The following is a 19,153-nucleotide window of genomic DNA, read 5'->3' as shown; positions in this document are numbered from 1 at the left end:
TTATCTACATCTAGAAACTAGGATGCAAACTCATGTCAGTCTGACTCTAGTAACTATACAAAATTCACCCAACAACCATCCAGAATCCAGCCTGTGAACATTTGAAGATATTTTGCTTCAGAATCAGCACTGATTCCCAGTTCTGCTGTCTTCCACGAGCATCACACAATACACTGAAACAAAGTCAGACTCAGACCATGTTCCTGTTCCCATCAGCCTCTGTTCCCAAGTATGGGTCAACCTTGAATGGCTTGTTGAAGCAGAAAAAGAAGCTACACTTGATTTGGCCTTGAGCTACGTGAATTGTAAAGGAAGTTATGTGTAGCTTGCTGGAGGAACTCCAGTTTGATGCTGGGTGACAGAGTATCTTTCTATAGAACTAATTGGAGATTCTATTTTTTTTTTTTTTTGAAGTCCCAGGCAGCCAGCAGGTGAAAATACATTATTCATGAAAGTCTTTGGGGAAAGGCTCACTCTTGGTGAGATAAGCCTTTCCCTCTCCTGGGTGGATGGGAAGTTTGACTTTTCTACTAAAATAAATTGGAAGTCTGCATATTAGAAGTTACGGAGAAGGGTTATGCCCTTCTAATGTAGTTGAAGAAACCCAAGGCTCTTTTTTGTTCTTTTGTTTTCCCAAGTTCAAAAAACACATGCCATGGGGAGCATGTTAAATGTCAGAGACTAACTGTAAGCTGGTAGACATTCATTAACTCTGCCAGATGAAACGGTTGCAGAACGGGGTAAATGAGGAGACGCATCATCTAAGAAATTAAATGCAAGAACGGAAGGGTTGAGAATGCATTCTCATTATACAAAACTCAATTCTCCCACCTCCTATTCTGCGTAAGTTGTAATTACCTATAAATTGATTGTGGGTAAATGCCATGGATATTTTATGGGTTTAAAGGGGGTGCACTGAAAACTATGATTATAAATGTCATCGGATATAAATGTCATCGGAGCACTCATTTCTCCATCCAGTTCGGTGTGTTATAAATGTCTCACCTAGCGCCTATGCCATACCAGTAGGCAAATATAATTTGGGGGCCAGTTTTGGATACTGAAACCATTTCAGTGACAGATAAATACCTTAAATACCTTCCAAAGAGTTTGGGTTGCAAAAATGAAAAAAATCTTTTTATAGGTTGCTGGATTAGGTCATACAGTTGTTTCAGTCCATAGTGTTTAAGCTACACTTGCACACCTGTGATTTACAAAGATAATTTGACTTCAGGGGGCTTTTATTAATGTATTTTACTTCACCCAGAAAGTGTTCTTTATAATAAACAGGAAGCCTCACTAAATATAACCTGAAGTTTAAGCAATGGAAAGGCACATAGATGATGTCGTACATTATAAATATTTTTTGTACTTGCTAGTTTATTTCTAAGGAAATTATGAGAATGACATCATAATGATGACTGACTTTTATTAGTGTTTTCGCTCTGAAGCTCTAGACAAATAGTTACAAAGAAAAAATTGTCCAGTGTTATCCCTTAATACTTTACCTGATGTTTTCTAGTGACAGTAATCCCAGGAAGTAAATCTAAGACTACTATATTATCTTTAGTTTTCTTTTACACCTTTGTCATGAAAAACAACATGGTGGTAAAGAACAAATGTTCTTAAAACTCATAATGGAAAATAATTACCTTTTCTTTTTGTCTGAACTACTGCTTGGATTAGTCTACCACTTGAAAAACAATTTTAGACTATTATTTTATAGATCTTCACTTGTAGTTGTCAGAGGAAGGCTTTTCATCAGTGCTTATTGTATATTCTAGTTATATGCTCCTTTGTTCTACTAATACCAAGGGGAAGTCATTAACATTCTATTATTACTGAAGCTTTACACCAGCACCTTTTCTAAATTAATTCTTTCAAATGACTTCATTGATAAAATTGAGCCTTAAAAAGAGTGTGAGGCAAGATATACATAATACATGAGATGGAGCTATAAGTCTTATAGTCTTTCATTCACACACTCAACAAATATTTGAGTAGATGCAGCCTTTGGACTAAGTGCTGGGATATAATAAAAAAAATAATAAGACTTGATTTCCATTCAAGATGTCTTCTTTATGGGGTAGGCAGACTGGTAGAAACATCCATACAAGATGATATGATAGTGTGGTGCCCTAGCAATACATAGGCAGTGTTAGGGAGACAGGAAAGGGACATGCTGAACCCCAGTCAGGAGAAGACTGCAGAAGACGTCTTCCAGAGCAACCAGATGGGGTTCCACACAGAGGGAATAACCACGTATAAAAGCATCAGGATGTGAAAGCCCAGGGAACAGGAACATGAGACAGAATGGCAGAATTGGGTTTGGGACAAAAGGCCAGGGCCATCTTGTGAAAAGGTTTTGTGTTCTCTGTTAAATCATCGGGACTCATTTTTTAGGGGATAGGAGTCGGAAAGTTTTGTTTTGTTACCGTTTTCAGGAGGCAAGGTAAAACACTGGGATTTGTGTTTTAGAAACCTGTGTGTTGGAGTAGGGCAAGGTTCTTCTTATGATCAGACACAGCCTGGAAACAGTAGACTCTTGTAGCCGAAGAAGAAAAATGAGCTGTCCTTTATCTTGTCCATGATTTTCTTACCTTCATTTAGATTTATATCAGGAAATTCATTGATTCAAAGAAAACTTAGCTTTATCTAAGTTTGTGTTGTAACCAGCTCAATAGCAATGGATGCCAAAGTCACCCAGGCATGAATCAGGCCATTCTGTCTCAGGGCCTTTCCTGCTCTAGACTGTTCTGGGATGATTTATGGTAATACACAAAATAATATCTTATTGTATCTGTGACAGTCTTCCCACAATGGAATAGTGCCAATTTTTTAATAAAAAAAAACTTTTAAATCATTTTTATAATAATAAAATATGGGTTCCTAGATAACTGAATTTTTAATATTTACATCAATATAACCTTATATTTTTATTACAAGTGTAAGAAAAAATCCTTTAAAAGTTTTATATCATGCATATTAATTTTGATAGGCAATTTTACATTTCCTGATTGCTTGACTCCTGCTAACCAGGCATATAGGTGTAACATAAAAGACAGTATATTTCTGCATCTGAAAATATTTAAGAAAAAGTAGAACAAGGCCGTTTTGTTTTTGTTTGTGTTTTATTGCTGATAAATTTGTGTTCGTAATTAGGGTGATGAATTGCTGCTTCTAGAAATTTGCTTTGTTAACCACATGATGATTCTTGAAATATGTATTTACTTTTTGCTAATATACTTGTGTTTATATTTTTATACTCATAAACATAAGTATCTTTGTCTATTTACACAATTAAATAAGTCTGTGTAAGTTTTGATTTTATATATAAAAAGGCGTTTTTAAGTTGGTTTCTTTGATTTCAAATATTAAAAATGTACAATAAAACAAGGAGCTTTCCTCTAAATGTCACACCCAAGAAGACCAAAGGCCATCAGCAGTGGCGCCACCAAGACTGTCACTCCTAAAAGTCACTTTGCCACACTGCCATCAGATGAGGAAAACAATCAAACACTGTATCCAACTATAGTTTTCCACTTGCCACAATCAGGGTGGGGGTGGGGGTGGGGGGTTCAGCTTTTCCTATCACAATGAAAAACTTACAAGTGTTTAGGAGGAAAAACGGAATTATTTCTTTTGGAGCCGACTTTATACCTTTCAAGGATGGTATTTTGATTTGGGATTATACACAGAATAATCAAGAAATGAATAAATGATTGTTGATCCCTGAATATTTACCTTAAACTCTCCATTCTTCCTGACATTTAAGGATAGCACGCCTAGTGCTCACTGTCCTGTACCAGAACTACAAGCCGACCCCTACCCCCAGCCCACCCCCCACTCCCGCTCTCCACCCTGAGGAAGAGCTAAGAAATGAGTAGCTAATATTGCCAGCTGAGTGCTAGTAATTAAAAATTTTTATTTACTTTTATTTTTCATTTAAAAAGAAACTTTATGAGGTGGAAGTTACCATTCATTTACAATAGAAAAACAAACAAACCTGAAGCTCAAAGGTGCTAAATTATCTCCCTAAGTCAGAGCCTATAAGTGAAAAAGCAAGGATCCACACCCAGTCTGGTGTTAGGGAGCCCTCATCTGGTCCCCTGGATTGACATGGGCCTCAGATAACACTCCCCACAGTCAGAGAGCAAGAATGGGAGAGCGTATGGACTTCTGTCCTCTTCCCTGACATTTCTCATTTCCTAAAGAATCATATCCAATAAAGTGTCTCTCCGGGATATGCTGTCCTTTCTTGCCTTGGAATCGTCTTCCCTCTCACTGTCTGGCCCCTTGAAGTCTCAGCCTGATTGTCCAACTTCAGAGAGACCTTCCCTGACCCCCTGATCTAAATTAGACTCCCCCTGACCTGCTTTCCCATAATACCCTCGTCTTTTCTTTTATAGTTCTCTTCAAAATTTAACTATGTAAGTTATTTGCATGTTTACTTGTTCAGAGTCTGTTTCTCCAACTCTGATACAACGGCCCGGCCACGGCATATAGTGACCGTGGCTAACTTACACTGAGCATTAACAGTGTGTCCAGCTCACTCACCACTCTGTTCATTAACTACTTAACAACAACCTATGAGATAAGAAATGGGCCCCGTTTTGAAGATGATAAAGCGGAGACACAGAGACGCTAAGTAACCATCCTATGTCAAGAAACTAACAAGTGGAGGAGCCAGGTCGCAGCCTTAGGCGATCTTAACCCCTGAGTCCATACACTTGAACACGAACGCGAAGGAATTTGATGCAGTGACGCGGAAGCAACTGGCTTACCGTATCTGCCGCTGATGGCTGGAGGGGTGCGGGATCTGAGAGCCGACGTCGGGATCTGAGAGGGGGCGCCAGACCTGAGTGCGGGCGCCGGGATCTGAGAGGGGGCGCCGGATCCTGAGAGCGGGTGCTGGGACCTGAGAGCCGACGCTGGGATCTGAGAGGGGGCACCGGGATATGAGAGCCGACGTCGGGATCTGAGAGGGGGCGCCAGACCTGAGTGCGTCGGGATCTGAGAGGGGGCGCCGGATCCTGAGAGCGGGTGCTGGGACTTGAGAGCCGACGCTGGGATCTGAGAGGGGTCGCCGGGATATGAGAGCCGACGTCGGGACCTGAGTGGGGGCGCCGGGACCTGAGAGCGGGCGCCGGGACCTGAGTGGGGCCGCCGGGATCTGAGTGGGGGCGCCGGATGCTGAGAGCGGGCGCCGGGACCTGAGTGGGGGCGCCGGATCCTGAGAGCGGGCGCCGGGACCTGCGTGGGGGCGCCGGATCCTGAGAGCGGGCGCCGGATCCTGAGAGTGGGCGCTGGGACCTGAGTGGGGGCGCCGGATCCTGAGAGCGGGCGCCGGGACCTGCGTGGGGGCGCCGGATCCTGAGAGCGGGCGCTGGGACCTGAGTGGGGGCGCCAGATCCTGAGAGCGGGCACGGGCGCCGGGACCTGAGTGGGGGCGCCGGATCCTGAGAGCGGGCGCTGGGACCTGAGTGGGGGCGCCGGGACCTGAGTGGGGGCGCCGGATCCTGAGAGCGGGCGCTGGGACCTGAGTGGGGGCGCCGGGACCTGAGAGCGGGCGCCGGATCCTGAGTGGGGGCGCCGGGACCCGAGAGAGGGGGCGCCGGGACCCAATAACCGGCTCCGGGACCCGAGAGCGGGCGCCGGGACCTGGGGGCGAGGAGGGTGGCACTGGAATCTGAGTCCAGGCGCCAGGATCCGAGAGGGGGCGGCGGCGGCACCAGGATCTGAGTGCGGGTACTGGGATCCGAGAGGGGGTGCCGGGATCGGAGTGCAGGCGCCGGGACCTGCGAGCGGGCTCCGGGACATGCGAGCTGGCTCCGGGACCCGAGAGCGGGGTAGCCGGGACCCAATAACCGGCTCCGGGACCCGAGAGCGGGCTCCGGGATCTGAGTGGGGGCGCCGGGACCCAATAACCGGCTCCGGGACCCGAGTGGGGGCGCCGGGACCTGCGAGCGGGCGCCGGGACCCAATAACCGGCTCCGGGACCCGAGTGGGGGCGCCGGGACCTGCGAGCGGGCTCCGGGATCTGCGAGCGGGCGCCGGGACCTGCGAGCGGGAGCACCAGGACCCAATAACCGGCTCCGGGACCCGAGAGCGGGGTCGCCGGGACCCAATAACCGGCTCCGGGACCCGAGAGCCGGGGCGCCGGGACCCGAGAGCGGGCGCCGGGACCTGGGGTGGAGAGGGGTGGCACTGGAATCTGAGTGCAGGCGCCGGGATCCGAGAGGGGGCGCAAGGATCTGAGTGCGGGCGCCGGCACCCAGAGCGGGCGGGGGGTGGGGGGGGTGCAGCGGCGCCGGGATCTGAGTGCGGGTGCTGGGATCCAAGAGGGGGCGCCGGGATCTGAGTGAGGGCGCCGGGATCTGAGAGGGGGCGCTGGGATCCGAGAGGGGGCGCCGGGATCTGAGTGAGGGCGCTGGGATCCGAGAGGGGGCGCAGGGATCTGAGTGCGGGCCCCGGAACCGGGGGGAGGAGGGGGAGAGGGGCGGGATCTGAGCATGGGTGCCGGGACATGAGAAGGGGCGCTGGGACCTGAGCGCGGGCGCCGGGACCTGGGGGGGGGGGGGGGGGGCGGCACCGGCATCTGAGTGTGGGCGCCGGTACCTGGGTGGGGACGCCGGGATTTGAGTGTGGGCGCCGGGGTCTGAGAGGGGGCGCTGATACCTGGGGGGGCGCCGGGACCTGAGAGGGGGCGCTGGGCAGCAGGCGAGGGCAGATGGCATCGACGATGTAGATGTGGAAGAGAGTGGGTGTTGGCAGCCAGGAGAGTGGACACTGTATGCACAGTTCCCTGGCTATAGAACCAGGAACTTGTCTCTGCGTGGTGATCCTGCGAATTACGATCGGAAGCATGAATATGCCATCAGTTTTGTCCGAATTGCTTTTCGTGTTAAATTATGAACATATTAGAAAACTGATCTGTCACTGGCTCTTCCCTCATTTGGCTAAGAACACAATCTCATGCAATTTAAATATCAGCAGTCCCCCGAAATTATGCCTTGTGGTCCCAAATTATATTATTCCCAGATATTTAAAGTGTATTTTCCATTATGTTAAGAATTATAGGGAACACAACTTCCTTTGCGTTGAAAATACCTACTGGTGTAACTTCCATGGAGAAGGTGAACAGCCAGACACCGTCCTCCTTAAATCTTGGTGCGTTTAAGGCAAGTTAAGGGGACTCAGATTTGTTTTTCTAACGTAAGAAATCCAAGCCACTCCCCCTTTTAGTCTTCAGAAATCCTTCTCTGATTTTATAATTACTTTCCTATCTTTAATATGGACTTCAGATTTTTCAGATACCTGTAATATATAGTTCCCACACTTATTTCTTCTTAATGGAATAATATACTTTCCTGATTATAGAAAACATACAAAACTTTTATAGGAACTACAAAACTTTCTTCTTTAAATTTTATGTAATTTAATATTAAAGATGCAGTTTCAGAAGTATATATTAATTGCTTTTATTCAGAATTAGTATAAATATGTAATATACCAAACATCAAAAAGAATTGCTTAAGTTGGATATCTGAGGTATGGCCAGTGTTTCTTTTCTAAATGTTGATTCGTAACTAATGATATTTTAAGAATTAGATGATGTTTAATGTAAAAATGGATGTTTATATTGATTACTTTTCAGCACTTTTATGTTGCTAGAATTCTGCATTTGATCATTTTGTAAAATAATGACTAAATGAAAATACCAGAGTCAAAGAACTTCATTTTGCTATTTGGGTCAATTGCAAGTTTATTTGACATATAAATCATGTAAACACAAACTCTACTCAGAAAATAATTGTAAAAGTACTATATATGACCTTGAAGTTCCAGCAATCTATTGCATAACTTCTCAAGAGAAGTCACAGAGAGGAAACCTCATATTTTCTTAAATTTATTGGTGCTTCTTGGTGGTCTAAACTGTTGGTTTTTTTTTCAAGGTTTCTTTTTCAAAGAAATAATCTTACTCAGTTGATGAATGTTTGTTCTCATATAAGTCAATTTGAGTTCTTTAGAGTAGCGATAGGAAATAGATAATAACGAAGAGCAGTGAAACATGACTGGGGACCAAGTATAGTGGTGTTAGATTTCTGTATAATGATGCGGAGTAATGGTTTTAGCTGCATGACCACCATATTAGCCACACATCATCAAAAACAAACTTTATGAAAGCAAGAGGTCAAATTCATTAAAAACAATTTTGTTCCCTTTGCTATAGTTAAGCATTTATCTTTGATATTGCAATCTTTCTTTCATTGGAAGGCCCCTGAGTCTCCCTTCTGACAGGAGGAAAGAAAATTTTTTTTCAGACTACAAAGGTATCGATCAAATTAACCATATCAAGGGAACATGCTTTGTATTTTGGGGTTTAAGATTTAAAATAAAATGGTCAGCCCTGGCCAGTTTGGCTCAGCGGTTAAAGTGTCGGCCTGCGGTCCTGAGAGACCCGGGTTCGGTTCCCGCTAAGGGCATGTACCTCGGTTGCAGTTTGTCCCCGGCCCTGGTTGGTCGTGAGGGTGGCAGCCACTCGATGTGTCCCTTTCACGTCAATGTTTCTCTCTCTCTCTTTCTTCCTCTCTCTCCCTCCCACTCTATCTGTACAAAAACTGGAAAAATGTCCTCGGGTAAGGATTAAAAAATAATAATAATAATAAAATAAAATGGTCAGAGATTTTAGATATCAAGATAGTAAATGAACTCGTACGAGTCCATTTTATTTCATTAGTTTTTAACATAAAAATGTAATATTCCAAATAATTCCATTAAAGTTTTTACTTTTATTCTTATAAAAGTTAATAGTCCTTATGTTCATAAGACTTTTATTAATAAATTGGAGAAATTATTTTTCTTTATTGTAGACTAAGTCATCCTAAGGAAGATATTTCCAAGCTGCAAGACAATAGAACACCTTCTTCTTACCCATCAAGTAAAATAAATGTGGGGGGGGGGGGTGAAGAAGTTAATGCATTTTCTGAATTTTCTTCCTTGTTCCAAAGGAATTCTTTGCTTTTCAACAAAATTTGCCCCATACTTTTCAATTTAATAATCCAAAAAAAATTTATACTTTAAGAATGATCCTAAGAAGGAAATTTTTAAGAGAGTGAGAAAAGGAAAAACCGAAACTCCCAAACATCAATATTTCCTCTATTCTGTAGCATTATCTCATTTGAGGGCATATGTAGATTTTCTAATGGATGTGTGTCTTCTCACACACTCCTTGAGCCATCTTATAATCTTCACTAGTTTCTAATTGGATACTCAAATCAGAATCTAAATTCAAGATCTTATGTATATAAATATAAATATGCATAAATATTTATCTGTGGTAACTTTCACAACTATTTGCCAATATTAAGAACACATACATACATCTTGGAAGTGCATTTTTACATAGCATTTGTTTTTGGTGGGGCAAAAATATCATTGCAATTTGCCGTCTAAATTGCCGTCACTGTTATGAGCGAATACACAAATGTTGGGGTTGGTTTGTTTCCACGACCCCTGTTCTCTGTTTACTAAAGACATTACTTTATGTCTAACTTTAGAGTATAAAAACACTATATATGTATTTTTGACTAAAAAAAAAAAAAAAAGTAATATTCCTACAGTGGCCAAGTATCTATGTTTCAACTCTAAAATAAAAATTCAGATTACCTCAAGTCTTGCAAATCATTCATTAATAAGCCACTGGTAACATTCACCACCTAAATCTGAAGAGATATAGACAGATCTTTATCAAAACTATGTGGCAAGCCTGATGCTAAATATAAGTATAAATGTGCCTTTCCATGCTTGTAATTTTCTGAAGTCCAAAAGTTCTTGGGATGGTAGGCAGCAAGATAATAATACTTCTACATAATTTAAACGCATTCCTCATCGGATTAAAATGTAGGCTACATATTCTCTCCCTCAAAATCACATTCCCGTCCAAAATTTTATTTTATGGATCAGTTGAATTTAAGGAAAGCTCTTCTGTCTCTGTTGTAATAACTGTATCTTCTATTCAAATACCACATTGGAATTTACAGAGTGACTTCATTGCCTCCCTTGATTATCTGAGTGGACTTCTGAGAGGGAGAAAAGATGCTTATCAAGGAGTTTTCGTTAGTTTCTCTCCCCCATGAAATAACCAGGTGAACTCCTTAAAAGAGTTGTTGCGTGTTCTGCTCTATTTTTGGGTGGTATGCTAGTTTTTATGTATGTTTCATCTAAAAATGCAGTGAGAGAGCCTTTTCCTTTATGTTTAAATAATGATGTATTTAATTATTTAAACCCCGGGTTAATTCACAGAAAGATCTGGGTGCTTCACATCGAAAGGAACAGATATGACCAAAATGTTAAAACAGCATGAAAAAATAAATAAAGAGAAGAACTGTGGGGGGAAAGAGTCAAAGAGGTCCGAGGGAGAATAGGAACCCTACAGCGGTGGTCACGGGTTTGCGAGAGCTAACTTCACACACCAGGCGGTGACATCAAGTTGTCCCTCTGAAATTGGCCGTGGGAGAGGGTTTACATCACAGAAAAGTACACAAATCAGGATTTTCCCCCCCAGATTGTTGGTTTATCATCACATTGCCCTAAAACCTAAATCAACCTTTGTGTTAAAATAGCATATAAGGTTCATTGTATCTCACACACATTAAAATAACTGAGATGTAAGCTTCATTTATTCCCCTGTAGGGCTCTGGAAACCCAAGTAAGACTGTTCCAGGACTGCCCCGTCCGAGAACAATGGGTACTGGTGGGGGAATACAATCTGTTCTTTGTTGGTTTGTTCCTTCAATCAGGATATATTTGGTGGGGTGATGGCACAATAGTTTGTATTATCTGTCCTCCAAACACAGACAATCTCTGCCACTTCTGGTTGTGCATTTGGAGCAAGTTACTCAAATCCTTTACCGACAAAATAAGGATAATATAAAAAGCGTTAAACGCTACAGTTGTTGTAAAGTTTAAGACAATATTGGCCAATTACTTGGCATCCTCTCTGGCGTAGTAGGAGCTCAGTACATGTTAGCTTTTATGACAAGGCTTCGACTACAGATGAGACACTAGAAATACCCAGATGTGGTCACTGCCTTCGGGAAGCTTACAGTCTAGAGGAGGATTTATCTAGTTTACATATCTGAGATTTTGCCATGTCTAACAGTGTAACTGCCCAATATTTTACCCTTCTACAATTCAGTCTAGAAATGGATACTTTTAAAAATCTAAGGTCCAAGAAGTATTCAACCTATAGGTTAAATAGAGTTTAGTGTAGTTACAAAGCTTTTTTACATCGTTATTTTTATTCATTTTTAATTCCCATGAAAATTCCTGTCGTTTTTGTTAAATCTTCCACTTATTTTCATGTAGCCTAGACACATAAGCATAAGATAGCTTTGCTTTCTCTATGTGTTGCCAATTTTTCTATAAATTTTCCTTCTTCAAAAAGGTGTTTAGTGCTAGGATTTTGTTTTTGAGAAGAGTTGAGACTTTTTGTCATTTTCTTATTTTGTTATTTCATTGTGAATAGATGTTTTACAGTTTAATTTGATTGAAGCATTTTATCTTTTAAATTAATTTTTTTTTTTATCCTCACCCGAGGATATTTTTCCATTTTTTGTACAGATAGAGTGGGAGGGAGAGAGAGGAAGGGAGAGAGAGAGAGAAACATCGACGTGAAGGGACACATCGAGTGGCTGCCACCCGCACGACCAACCAGGGCCGGGGACAAACTGCAACCGAGGTACGTGCCCTTAGCGGGAACCGAACCCGGGTCTCTCCGGACCGCAGGCCAACGCTCTAACCGCTGAGCCAAACCAGCCAGGGCTGAAGCATTTTATCTTTTAGAGAAGATGTTTTGGAGAACTGAACTCTGGAAAAGCACAGATATTGTTAATATCTGACACATACTGAGACAGATAGTCTCCAGGATTCAAGCCATTCTCTGATCCCATAGGTTTCCCTGGGCAGCACAGAGAGAGAAGGCTCTGACAGCCACAAGGTAGTGCACAAGGTAGTGCCATGCTGTATCAGACATCACCGTTCAAACAGGTAAAAAGCCTAAGGGAAAGTACAGATATGAAATTCAATTCCATTTGACAAATATAAAGCTTATACTATAAAATAAACCATCTACATACATCAAGTATTGTGACCATAATGATGTTTAATTATAAATCTGAGTGTATATATACACTTTTCCCCATAGGCAGATGTCAAAAGAACATTAGTATATGGAATGAGCGGCAGCTGGAAAGCTGGAAGTTCCAGAAGATAACCACTTCTAGACTCTTCCCTTTGTGTAGGCTGTAACTTAAACCAGGGTGACTGATTAGTGTATGTTTGAAAAGAGTGAGGAAGAGAATCATTGAAGAAAGCTAGTATGACTTGGGTAGTTGGTCTCCATCTAGAATATATTTCATTTTCCCATTTGTACTTTTCTTGTCTGTCTTTGCATTTGCTACCTTTGGACGATAAAATGTGTTCTCCTACATGCACGTTTGACATGGACCGATCGCTACATACCAGAAATTACATACCTCGTGAGACGCTTCCTAAGAACGCTGAATGGCCGAGTGTCTCCTAGCAGCTCGCCATCGGGAGAGGCGTGGGTTTCTGTGTTGGGGGTGTGTACTGGAGGTGAGCTTGGGTCCCGCCAGCGCTTGAAAATCGCAGATACTTCCTTAGAGCACCTGGAGCCCTGGGGAAACAATTTGTCAGAAAACGGCCTGGAGGAGATGAGCTGATCCTCCGCAGTCTGTTATCAGGGAACCAGAGAATAGCTCGAATAAGTGAAAGACTTAATTGAAAGAAATGCCAAATCTGGAAGAATAAAGGAAATTTTGAAGGAGGGGGAAGAATTAGTACTTCAGGCACCAACCACAAAGGGGGTGCACCAGATACCCACATTTTTGCCCAGCTGACTACAAAGTCTGCGTTTCCCATATGCCCCACCCCTTGGGCTCAGTAGTTTACTAGAACAACTAGCAGAACTCAGGAAAGTGTTTTACTTACTGTTTATTTTAAAGGCTGTGACTCAGGCCCAGCCAGTGGGGCTCAGTGGTTGAGCGTCGACCCATACCACCAAGAGGTCGCTGGTTTGATTCCCGGTCAGGGCACATGCCCAGATTGTGGGCCAGATCCCCAGTGGGGGGCATGCAGGAGGCAGCCAACTGATGTTCTTTCTCATTGATGTTTCTCTCTCTCTCTAAAAAAAAAATCAATTAAGAAAGAAAAAGTAAAAGAAAAAGGCTATGACTCAGGCACAGCCAAATGGAGGCAATGAATGGGGTGGGGAAGAGTTTCCATGCCCTCTTCAGGGGACCACCCTCCCAGCACCTCATGTGTTGACCAGCCCAGAAGCTCTCTCTCCATCCCACATTGTTGTGGTTCTTATGGAGGCGTCACTATATGGGTGTGGTTGAGCAAACCATTGGCCATTGGTAACTGAATTCAGCCTCCGGTCATCCCCACATCCCCAAAAGGCTGGGGGCGGAGGTAAGGCTAAAAGTTCCAAACCTGAAACCACAATTTTTTGGTTCCTCTGGCTACCAACCCCCATCCTGAAGATTTCCAGGGACCCACCAAGGGTCACCTCATTAGCATAAACTGCAGTTAAGGCAGATAGGGGTTCATTACGAATAACAAAAGACAGTCCCGTCACTCAGGAAATCCCAGTGGTTTTAGGAGCTCTGTGCCAGGAATTGGGGGATAAAGACCAAATATATTTTTTATTCTATCACAGAAACAAATCATGCAACAACCCCTCAGCTAACTGGGGATCCTCAGTGGAGTGACTCCTCTTCTGACACCAAATTAGACTTTGGAACCAGTAAAAACTAACCCTTCTCATCTTTTCCAGGAATTGTGAAGAAATTAATACTCTGCAGTGTTTCAAAACTCAGGAACAGAGCAAAACAATGGTTTCAGTGAGCTTAAAATCCACCAGTTAGCGGAACTAACATTTAACTTGACCTTCTGTGCATCCTGCAACTAACACAGGAGCTTTGCCCTTGATGGAGTTCATACAGGAAAGTGTCCCGCACCCATGTGACCAGGTGGTCTCTTCCTTTGCCGCCACCTGCTCTTTGATTCTGAAAGCTGTTACAGTGACGGAGCTTCCTTACATATCTCCTTGTAAACTCACAGGTGAACATCGCCAGTGAACTCTTTCAGGGTGCTCACTTTTGGGCATGGCCAAGATGGCTCAAATAAGCCACAAATAGACCCTTCTTAAAACAGATATTAATAGATACAGGTGGTGGGCAGAATAATGACCTCCACAAGATGTCCACATCTTCATCTCCAGAATCTGTGAGTATGTTGTTTGTTACCTTACACGACGAAGGGAAATTAAGGTCTGGTGAAATTAAGATTGCTAAAGACTGCATAGGGAAATAATCCTAGACTATCTGGGTGAGCTCTGTGTCATCACCAGTTTTGAACAGTGGAAAAGAGAGAAGGGGAGGTCAGAGGTATGAGATATGCTGTATGATAAGGCCCACGGTTGCTGGCTTTGCAGATGGAGTAAAGGGAACACAAAAGACAAATGCAGACAGCTTCTAGAAGCTGGAAAAGGAAAGGAAATGGATTATCCCCTAGAGCTTCCAGAAAGGAACACAGCCCTGCTGGCACATTTATTGTAGCCCACAGAGACCCATGTTGGATGCTAACCTACAGATTTTAAGATAATAGACGTGCGTAGCTTCTAGCCACTAAGTTTATGGTGATTTTTTTTTTTTTTTTATAGCAGCAATAGAAAACTAATACAATTTGGTATTGTGTTTGAGCTAACAGTTCTAAAACAAACCTATGTCACATTTCCGAATGGCAAAAGGTTCCAGTCAAAAGAAGCAAAGGTTTGCACAAGGAGGGGCCCATGTGAGTCTCCAGGTCCTCGTGTCCCTTTCCTGACATGTGCCAGCAAAGCATCAACGTGGGAATGGCCATTACTAAAGGGAATGTGATGACTCGCCTTTTAATACAAGGATATATTTTAGAGAGAATTAACATTACCACCACTCTGTTCTTATGGTAATTCTTAGAAGCTCCTTCATTATCAATAGGACAGCACCCTGCTAGAGGTCTTCCTTCATACCTGCGCACCTGAGTCATGTACATCAGATCAGCTAGAAGGCAGTCTTACTTTTTGAAGAAACTGCCTAATTCTTTGTGTAACTTAGCTTTCGTACAACCAAGCTCTTTTCTTTTCCTTACCAAGTCTCGAGTGCAGAAACCTCGGGTGCTAATACACCAGTTAGCCCTTGTGTCAAAGTTACCCAGACTGTATATGTATTCTCTTTCACACTCGTCTTTGGGCCATGCCCATTTCTAATAGTGTAGCATTGTTTAACCTCCCCCCAAAATCAGCACCGCAAGAAAGGATGGTGGGGATAAAACAACTGAGAACAGCATGTTCTGCTTCCATGTATAAGCTCCTTAAGGGCAGGGTTAGTTGTTTTTGTTTTTATTTTTATTGTTTTAGTTTATTTTTTAAATTGATTTGAGAGAGAGTAAGGGAGAAAGAGTGAGACAGAGAGAGAGAGAGACATCAATGTGAGAGGGAAACATCCATCGATTATCTCTCGTACACACTCCCACCAGGGACCAAACTTGCAACCTGGGCATGTGCCCTGACTGGGAATCAAACTGGCCACCTTCCGGTGCACTGAATGATGCTAAACCAACCGAGCCACACAGGCCAGGGCCAGGGGTTGGCTTTTAATGATTGTCTTAGCCCTAGCACCAAGCACAATGCCTAACATATAGTAAGGTATTCAATAAATACTTGTTGAATGAATGTTAAATACACACTTTATTTTCTCTGGACAAGGTGGTAACAAGGAATATCTTGAACTTAGCACTGCATTGTTCACTGGAACGGACGTTTCATTGATTTTCAATACTGTACCAGAGGGCTGTTTTGTAGACCACTGAACGTGAAGCCAGTTACTTGCCAAAAGGTCACTGAGAAAATTTATGCGAAAATAGAAAAAGGGGCCTGTGGCTCAGTGCCGCTGTCCTGTTTTCCCAAATATGCATCCCTCGACAGAGATTAAAGCGCACCATAGAGGCCAGAAATCGGGAAAAACTAACTAACCCCACTGAATATAAGAAGGGAATGTCTTCTTCAAAATAATATCACAATTGAAAGACCATGCCCCACAATTTCTCTTAAAAAAGAAAAAATACTTCCTAGTATATGATTACTTCTCTTTTTCAAATACTAGGTACTTTGTTTTCTTCGAAGACCAGGAATATTCTCAGTCCACTGGTTAGATTTGTTCTGTATACCAGGGAAGAGTACATATCCCAAAACTATAAGACTAGATCTGATCTTGTACTTACATCAAAGTCATCAATACTCTTTGTTTGGGGGTTTTGCCTCTTTCCTGTTGACCCTGTGAAATTTCTCCCCACAGCTGAATGATAATCGGATGGCAGTTAACTACTTATAAAGGGTCCCTCGGGGCAGGGGTGCAGGGGTGGTTATGATTTACTCTGAAACATGGGTCAGTGTCACAGTTCCAAAGTGTACAGGGACATTGTTTTCAAGTCATGCGCCACCTGATTTTGAGGGGTAATTTGTGCTTGGTGTGGGGCTGTCTAGAAGTAGATGCAGTTTTGGGAGGACTGAGAAAAGGGGAACCAGGGTCTCATGGTAGCTTCAGTCAGTTTGAAAAAAACATTACCCAGAGAGAGGAAACATACTGTGTTTGTAAATTACTTGCTGCGGGTTTGGTTCTGACAGTGATTACACTCCCGGAAGCACAAGATGTGCTCAGAGCATTTGGTATTAATGACAAAGTCCAAAATATAATGTGCATATTTGGACAAATGGTGGCTGTTCACGCGGGTGAGGATAAAATTCTGGTCATCAGTTAACAGTTTTCAAAAGTACAGTGTTAGAAGTCATTGTGTTTTTAAAAAAAATTTTCTCTATTGATTTTAGAGAGAGAGGAAGGGAGAGGGAGAGAGAGAGAGAGAGAAAAATCGATGAGAGAGAACATTGATTGGCCGCCTCCTGCATGCCCCCACTGGACTCTGGGACTACAAAAGGCCTAGTGACCTTTCTGGCCTCTGACCCTGATCCAAAGTTAGAAATTTCAATGCCCAATCAACACACTTCTTCATACAGATCTTGAAAAATGACCCGGACTTCAAAGATAGGTTTGCGCTATGATTTGTCAGTAACACACTTTGTAGACAACATGACTCTGACAGCTTATCCAAGTTCAATGTGAGCCTATCAATACTTTCATCTCCTGAAGTCCCTCCTTCCTGATCTCTGAACATTTAGGAGTTGTGTCATAATATACAATTTGAAAGCTAATTTCCAGTGGTGCTCTAGGATATTTACATAAGACATTACATTTTTGATCAATATAGTTATGAAAGTGAGTATTTCTCTGAATAAGAGTCATTAGTAATGTTTTTAAACCAACCAGAACACTACTCTGCACCTGGACATTGACTTAAAAATTGTGAAATCATATTTAATGATTAAACAGATGTGAAAGATATGTATATATATGTGATAGACACGTATACTTGGAGAAATGTGCTAACCGTTAGTAAGTTTGGATAAAGAGTATATGGAACTTCTTTATACTGCTCTACAGGTTCTCTATAAGGTTGAATTTAAAATTTATCTAAAGAATATATTGCATGTAAAAATATGAAGTCATATGTAATGCTTAAACAAATGTAAATCCTATAACCTGAAATTTTCATATTTATTGACATTTTAAAAATTGTTCTTTGGATTTATTTTCTTGTCATTCAAATATCTCCTTCTGTTTCAATATTTGGCACTTTCATAATGTCACAGATGTGCTCAAATTCATTTCTGTGACAGGTGACACTTGTGATTTGTGTAAATCTTTTCCCATCCGTCTCCTCACGATATGGGAATACCGCATTCCTTATTCCTGAAATATAGCCAGCACAGTTTTAAACCATGTTGCTCCCCAACTCCAATTGTATTTCAGATGATTTGATTAAAAACTACAAAAGAACTACTTTCGACAAAAGCGTCTTAGAGTGGAACCCAAACATTTGTGAAGTGGGCACGCAGTCCTTGGCCTCACTCACAGCGTCAGAGGGAAGTCTATGCAGAAGAGGAAACAACCATGAACTAGATCCCACCCCCTGGCCTCCTTACACATCCGTCAAGGACGTTTAAATGTGCAGTAGCTTTTCTACATTCGCATCTTAGTTACACGTTCAGCTTTCAAAGCCTCATAAGAAAGGCCAGAGATATTTGCTTAATGAAGGTGTAAATAGAAAACCAGCAGCAACCTCAAGTCCATATTAAAATCATCATAACAAGATAATCCCCCAGAGACTCATACATAAACCATAATCATTAGACCCTTACCCTTCAATGAGATTCTTTTAATTAAAATTAATATTAAGCATATTGTATTAAGCATTAAGATATGCAATTGAAGGCTGACTTTTTTGACATTTGAACAATGATTTGGTAGTTCTGGGATATTTGCATCAACTTTCTTATTTTATACAACCTTAGAGTTGGGATGTTTTCACTTTGGATGGCACATATCTGAAAGCATTTTCTTCTCTAATCCAGGAAATCAATCAACATTGTTTACTAAAACTGAGCTTTTATGCCTAAAACATAAAATTCTCAAATTCATGTAGAATACAAACTACAGCTTTGTGCTTTGCCGGGAGCCCAGGCTATTCTGGGGACAAAGGCACAAGAATGTCCCACGATTGAGCAGAAACTGCAGGAAGAGAGATTCTTTCCCCTCCTCTAACACTTCTGAGAAGTAATTTATAGCTTTTTGCCACAGGAGCCATGTTTTTAATGAAATCGTGTGTATCAGGTGATGTACGCGCATTCAATTTCTCTGTCACTTTTTTCGCCTCTGTGGACAACTCATCGGACTCCAGAGAAAATGCTCACTGGCTTCCTAGACTATGAATTTAAGTCTCTGATCTAGATAATTTTAGATACGTTGATTTCATTATAGAAATTCCTAGCCTACTTGTGGGATAAAGCAAATGCTAAGATCATATTGAGTTTCGAGCTGAATTAGCAGAAAATAAAGATAAAATGCCTTTCTATTTAAGAACATGATGATGTTTTAATTGTTACAGCATTTGGCATGCCTAAGGTACACAGTCC

At 42.3% G+C, this 19,153-nt stretch overlaps 1 protein-coding gene across 1 annotated transcript in view; it reads left to right on the top strand.

The window, feature by feature from the left end:
* Nucleotides 1-19,153, top strand: part of LOC118615509 (hedgehog interacting protein) — an 81,376-nt gene that overhangs the window by 37,104 nt on the left and 25,119 nt on the right. The window lies entirely within an intron of this gene.

This window comes from Molossus molossus, unplaced genomic scaffold, assembly GCF_014108415.1.
Source record: "Molossus molossus isolate mMolMol1 unplaced genomic scaffold, mMolMol1.p scaffold_m16_p_4, whole genome shotgun sequence".
Lineage (NCBI taxonomy): Eukaryota > Metazoa > Chordata > Mammalia > Chiroptera > Molossidae > Molossus > Molossus molossus.
This window is presented reverse-complemented; position numbering and strand designations above follow the sequence as displayed.